Below are 6,000 nucleotides of genomic sequence, written 5' to 3'. Positions count from 1 at the left end.
GAGCACTGCACAACCTCTCCTGCTGCAGGACCCCGTGGGATGTCTTTTATGAGGGTGCCACACTACAGGTAACCCCTCTAAAATGGAAATTGCCCATTTCCAAGCATGGGATAAAAGTCCTCTTCCTGTGAGCTGATATACAAGCTCCTGACAAATTCTCTCATGTGCACATGCCACCTCCTCCTCTCCCTTGCTTCTGCCTTTTTTTTTTTCCCCCATCTGAATGCAAGAGATTTGACACATCATATTAGATGGTTTCTGTAGGTCTCATTTAAATCCCACTCCTGGTTTGGAGATGCTGCTGGGGATAAGGTGGGCTCGGAGGCAGCTTCTTGTGTTGTGCAATAGCTCAAATCAGGCTCAGCAGCTGCAAGCAAGCCTTTGATCACTGCTTTGCACAAAACATGAACCTCTCTGAATCAGCTGGCATTTCCATATGGGAAGGGATGCAAGATTGTATGGAATGAGGTGGGGGAAGGCTGGATGTTACCACTGTGCAGTGAAGTGCTGAGGAGCAGCACATCCATTCTCCCTGGAGGCTGTGTTAACTTGTCAGGGGCAAGGCTGGGGAAGAGGAGGCTTGTGCTGCCTCTGGGGATGGAGAAGGAGCGTGTTCGTGTGGATCTCAGCTGGGATGGGAGGCCTGTGGAAACGAGGGAAAGGAGGGAGAACTAGTTTTTAGGTGAAGATTCTAACCTTCTCCCATCCTTATGGGGAGAAAGGGTTTTCTTATGAGGCCTGGTTTATTTGCAGACCAGCAGGAGAGGTTTCCCTCCTTGCACACTCCCGGCTGTGTCATTTCAGACCCGAGCTCCCGGCTGACATCCCGTGTCAGTGGCAGCCCTGGCATCCAGAGCTGCTGCGTGGGAGAGAAAGGAGCGGGGCAGGAGCAGATCGGTCTGGGAGGTCCCGAGAGGGGCCGGGGGATGCAGGGAAGGAGCCGAGCACACATCCTCTGACAGAGCAGCCCTTCGCATGGCGCATCGGCAGCCTGTTGGGATGGAGGGCGAGTGCCACCGTGTGCCCAGCCGCAGGATGGCCCAGCCGGCTCCCGGCCCCGCCAGCCTCCTGCCCGGGGCGCAGAGAGCGCTCCTGGGCACACAGGGGCAGATGGGCCAAAATGTTCAGGGTGAAAGGATGCAGAAGAAGCTCAGGGTAGGTGAGTTTTGTTTCCTTATTCTTTTACTGCTTTTGTGTTTTTTTTTTTTTAATTTGTTACATAGTTATGTAATGTTCTTTTTTACTATCTTTTATTTTTAATAAATTAGACGACAGCTAGGGACGTAGGGCAGCCACAAGCCAGTTAGGGGGCTGATAGTGATTAGGGACAGAACCTATTATTTCCTAATGCATCCATTTAAAACCAAATTGGACCACATTACCGGACTTGTCCAAGGTGGATGGGCCGCCTTTATTTAACCTGGAAAAGGAACATATATTATTTATATGTGTTCGAAAAATAGAGTAGAAAATCCCTTTTGGTCGTTTCTATAAATGCCAGAGAGGAGAGGGCTGGCTCTGCCCCCCAGGAAGCCTCCTCAATTCAGAATGAAATTTAACTCAAGCCGCAGTCACGAAACCCAATCCGTAGCTCGGGGCGTGTGCGGGGCAGACACTGCATGGTCCGAGGGCGGCTCGGTGACACAAACGGCCCCGGGGGGACCGGGGCTGCCGGGGGAGCGCTGCCGGCCCCCGGAGCAGAAGCGCTCCCGGTGCCGTCCTGCACGGCGCCTTGGTCCCGCTTTTGCCTTCCCTGGCCCGCAGGAGCCGCTTCTGCCTGGTTGTCCCTTTGTGCTACAGGTGATGAAAGTTGAAAGAGATGCTGTTACTGAGAGGGTTGGGAGAGCGGGCTGGGAAAGCCATCCCTGCGCTCTGCCCGGCCCGGAGAAGCTCCACAAGCAGCGCGGGGAAGCTGTGAAATACAGGCAAGCTCTGCAGGCTGCTGTGCTGGGGATCCCTCGCTTTCTGGTGGCAAAAATCTGGGAAAGCTGTGCTGCAGCTGAGGTGAATTGTCCTGACCACCTAAAGAAATCACCTCTCCCTTCCCTTGAGGGTAGAGCATGGTTCAGGGTCCTTGAGTGAGTGATTTGAATCCGTTTGCAAGTCCTCTGGACAAAGAGACACCCGCATAATGTATATATTATGCATATTCATATATATATAATAAATATCTATTTTCATATGCACCTGTATAATAGATATATAATCCTACACACATCAGATTATTGATGTTTTCCTGCAAATATACCCAGGAAGGTGTGCAGTCTATTAGGAGATGACAGAAAAATGTCAATCCCTCTGGGATGTCACCTGAGGGTATTATACCTTGGTAATGCTCTCAATTGGTTTTGAGCTGGCTTGGACAAATTGTCTGAGGAAGTAATCCCAAACAGGATTATTTCCATAGGACTGATGAAGATATATCCCATTCCTATATTTTTAGGAAAAAATGATGCTTGAATTTTGACCACTTCTGTTGTGATGCCTCAACATTGTTTTTTGTATGATGACAACAAGGCACTGCACTCTTTTATTGTCACTTGAACAGTGGCACCTTTGTGGTCCTTGTGGAGACACAGATGAACCCTCTGGGTTTAGGAAAAGATATGAAGATGTTTGGGGGCTCTGCCATATTTTCAGGAGAAACAGATGTGTGATGCCACCTCCTGCTTGTGGCACTTTAGGGCTGAAGGGGCCAGTGCTACCTTGGGACTCCTGTTAGGCACTTTCCCAGTTATCTTCCCTGGGCAGGAATTTCTCCTTCTTCTCAGGCTGTTCCTTTGCTTCTCTATCCTTTCCACCAGAAGGAATTTTCCTATCACCTGAATCATTCTTGCTGCAGGTTGGGCCTGTTCCTGCCTACACAGCTGTGGAAATTATCCGGTTCCCTCTCCTTGCAGCAGCTTTTTATGCTCTTCACTCTTTCTTAGGTTGACCCTCAGGGCATCAGAAGTCAGGCCTCTGCCCAGGTTGGTTTCTCCTTATCCTATTTGCAAGTAATGCCTGTATTTCTTATTGTGGCTCAAATCCAAGGCCTCCCTGGCACACACAGTGGTCTGATGAGGCTCCATCTGCCCTGTGGTGATTTGGGAGTAAAAGACACCTCTTTTTAACCTATCCTTGGTGGCTGATGTCAAGACTCGGACAGGATGAGCCTGTCATGTACAGAGCCATTCCCTGAGCAGTTGTCATGTGGAGACTGGTGCTTTGTGTACATCTACAACCAAGAGGTGCTTAGAGGGTGGAAGGTAATGCTTCCTTCTCACCCCAACTTGGCTCCAGCCATGCTTTTCCCTGTGGAGAGGAAATTCTGTCACTCCTGAGTGCAGGGGAACTGTACAGGGGAAATAAGATGATGATTTCTCCTCCGTGGTGATTCTATTATAGAATGGCCTGATCCAGACCCATTGCTGCAGCTCATATTTTCCCCAAGGCTTTCCCACCAGGAAACTGGACTAAAGGTGTGACTGGCACAGGAGTATATCTGATCTTGGATAAATCCTCCTTCTGAATGTCAAGGAGGTGGTGCCTGTGACTGGAGGTGACTTGGTGGCAGTGCTGTCCTTGCTGTGTGGCTTATGCTGTTGCTCTGGGGGCTTTTTTCAGCTGAGCAGCCTGTGGGATGTGTGACTTCCTGGAGGAGGTGCCTCCAGCTGAACCAGAGCAGAGCTGAGGCTCTGAGCCAACCAGGAATCACTGCAGGATCACCACCAACCACAGCCGAGGAGCTGGCACTGAAGTGGGACCATATCCTCGAGGGACCTGGGAATCCACACCGAGCAGCAAAGACGATGGAGGAGGTTGGGGAGAGCAATTCATGGCACACAGAGCTCTCTGTGCAGGAGCCCTCTGCTCCCTGTGACTGAGCCTTGACTTACCTAGAGAGGGGTCAGTGTAGGAGCAGGGAATGTGCAACGTGAAACCAGGGCCAGCTGTGCTGCCAGCCCTCCCTGCTCCTCCAGCCGCAGCCCCTGTGGCTCCTGCTGCCTCCTGGGTGTCACATCGGTGACATGGGGAGGGCTCTTTGCAGCGTGGTGGCCCCATAGCTTGGTGGGGTTTGTGTGCCCCCCCGGTGTGGCTCTGCACAGAGCAGGGATGAGGATGGCACCTGCCAGGCACTCTGGAGCAGCAGGGGTGGTAGCACAGGAGGGGGCTTTGTGTGAGGAAAGGGTTACATCTAAGTGATCAAACTTAATGAATCCCCTCTTGTCTAAGAAGGGTGCACACAGAAAGCCTGAGGGAGAATATTCGGGAATTGAGGCTGGCCTGTTTGCTGAGGAGTCTGTGCAAAACCCTCCCCAGCAGACCTGGAGAGAGAGCTGCTCCAGGATAAGCATCTGGCTTGCACAATTTTGGCACAACCGATCTTGATTCTCAATCCCAATCTGGGGACCGGGCCCAGTGTGCTCTATTGGGCCCCACACAGCTCCACCAGCTACCTGCATTCCTCCAGAGCTCTTCCTGGCCTCTTGGTGGCCCCGGAGGAAGCCAGCAGCTTTCCTGCTGCACTGCAGATTCCCTTGGAGTGGCTCGCTCCCTTCCCTCAATGTCAACTTTAGATTCATCAGGATATATCTCCCTGCACTTGGGCTCTTATTCCTCCCTACCAGCTGTGCAAAGAGCCAAGAACTTGTTCAAGAGCAGAACTGCCCTGTGGCTGGAGCTCTGCCCCCACAGGGTTGCATGGAAGAGATTATGGGGTGTTTCCATCCCACATCAGTGAATCCATTCACTGCATAGCCCGCGGGCAAATGAGGTCAAAACGTGTCCTGTGACACTGCAGCACAGGATGGGCATCAGAGCAAGCAGGTCTCCAACACCTCGGTACCTGTGCTGATCTTTTGGGAAAGAGGGAGGGGAGCAGTCCAGCTTCTTTTAAGGATCTCTGTGCCCCTCCTGATGAAGCTGGGCCATCCTGCACCTCGCAGCCTCTCGGCCCATGGGCTGCTGCAGGTACAGGGTACCTGGCCTCACTGGAGCAGCGCTCAGGATCAGGTCCAGGAGAGGGATGGGTGGCTGCAGCAGCACTCGATGGAGCCCTGTGGGCACTGGATGCTGCCTCACTCCTGTCTCCTGACAGGTTTGAACACATGACCCATCCACAACTGCTCGGTTGTGCAATGCCCCTGCAGCAGAACAGCCTCAACACCATGTTCCTGTCCATCACATCTCTGCTTCTTCTCTTGCCCCGCTTCCCCCAGGAGACCTACCTGAGGGTCCCTGCTTTTCACAGGCCAGTTTGAAGTCAAATAATCCCACAGAGTACGGGAAGATGTTCCTTTCCCCCCCTCCTAAGCAAGGCGGGTGCTCTGCCACTGACATTTCCACTGCAGACAAGGTCGTGTGTCCCACACAAGCACTGCAGGGATGGAGGATGGAGCCATCCATGGCCTCGGTTCCTTGGACAGGCACAATGCTGACAAAAGTGGAGCAGAGATGGAGCAGGGAGGGGGCACAGAAAATTTGGTGTATGTGGCTCAATCCGGCTCTGTGGCTTTTTGCTGCCAAGTAATAAAATCCTCCCTTGCCCAAGCACAGTCCTCAGGGAGCTCAAACTTAGGGCTCGCTATGTCTTTAGGAAGCTGAATACACGAGACTTACAAGAGAGATTTATTGAGGTCTGAAGCCTAACCTGGGAGCCGGTGTGGGCTGCTGCAGTCTCGCTGGAGACTGCAAAAGGGGATGTGTGCCACCTTGCAGGCTGCAGTGACAGGGCCGGGTGGCACTGGGGAGGCTGCAGTGCTGCAGCCCCTCACCTTGCCAGCCCTGCTTTGGGAAGAAAAGCAGGCTCATAATTTAGTTCTGTGAGTAGTTGAGTTGCAGAGGGGCTCAGAGGGGCAGGACAGGACCCTGGACCTGTTTTGCAGCTCTGCAGAGCAGCAGGAGCCACATGGCCGAGCCCCCGTGCGCCTGAGGAGCATTGCAGGGGCAACGGCAAAAAATAAAACCGAAAAAGAGCTATTGAAAAAAATGAAGCAAAAAGCGCCCCCCTTCCTCAAA

The sequence above is a fragment of the Lonchura striata genome, chromosome 17 (assembly GCF_046129695.1).
Source record: "Lonchura striata isolate bLonStr1 chromosome 17, bLonStr1.mat, whole genome shotgun sequence".
Classification (NCBI taxonomy): domain Eukaryota; kingdom Metazoa; phylum Chordata; class Aves; order Passeriformes; family Estrildidae; genus Lonchura; species Lonchura striata.
Note: the sequence above shows the minus strand (reverse complement) of the source record.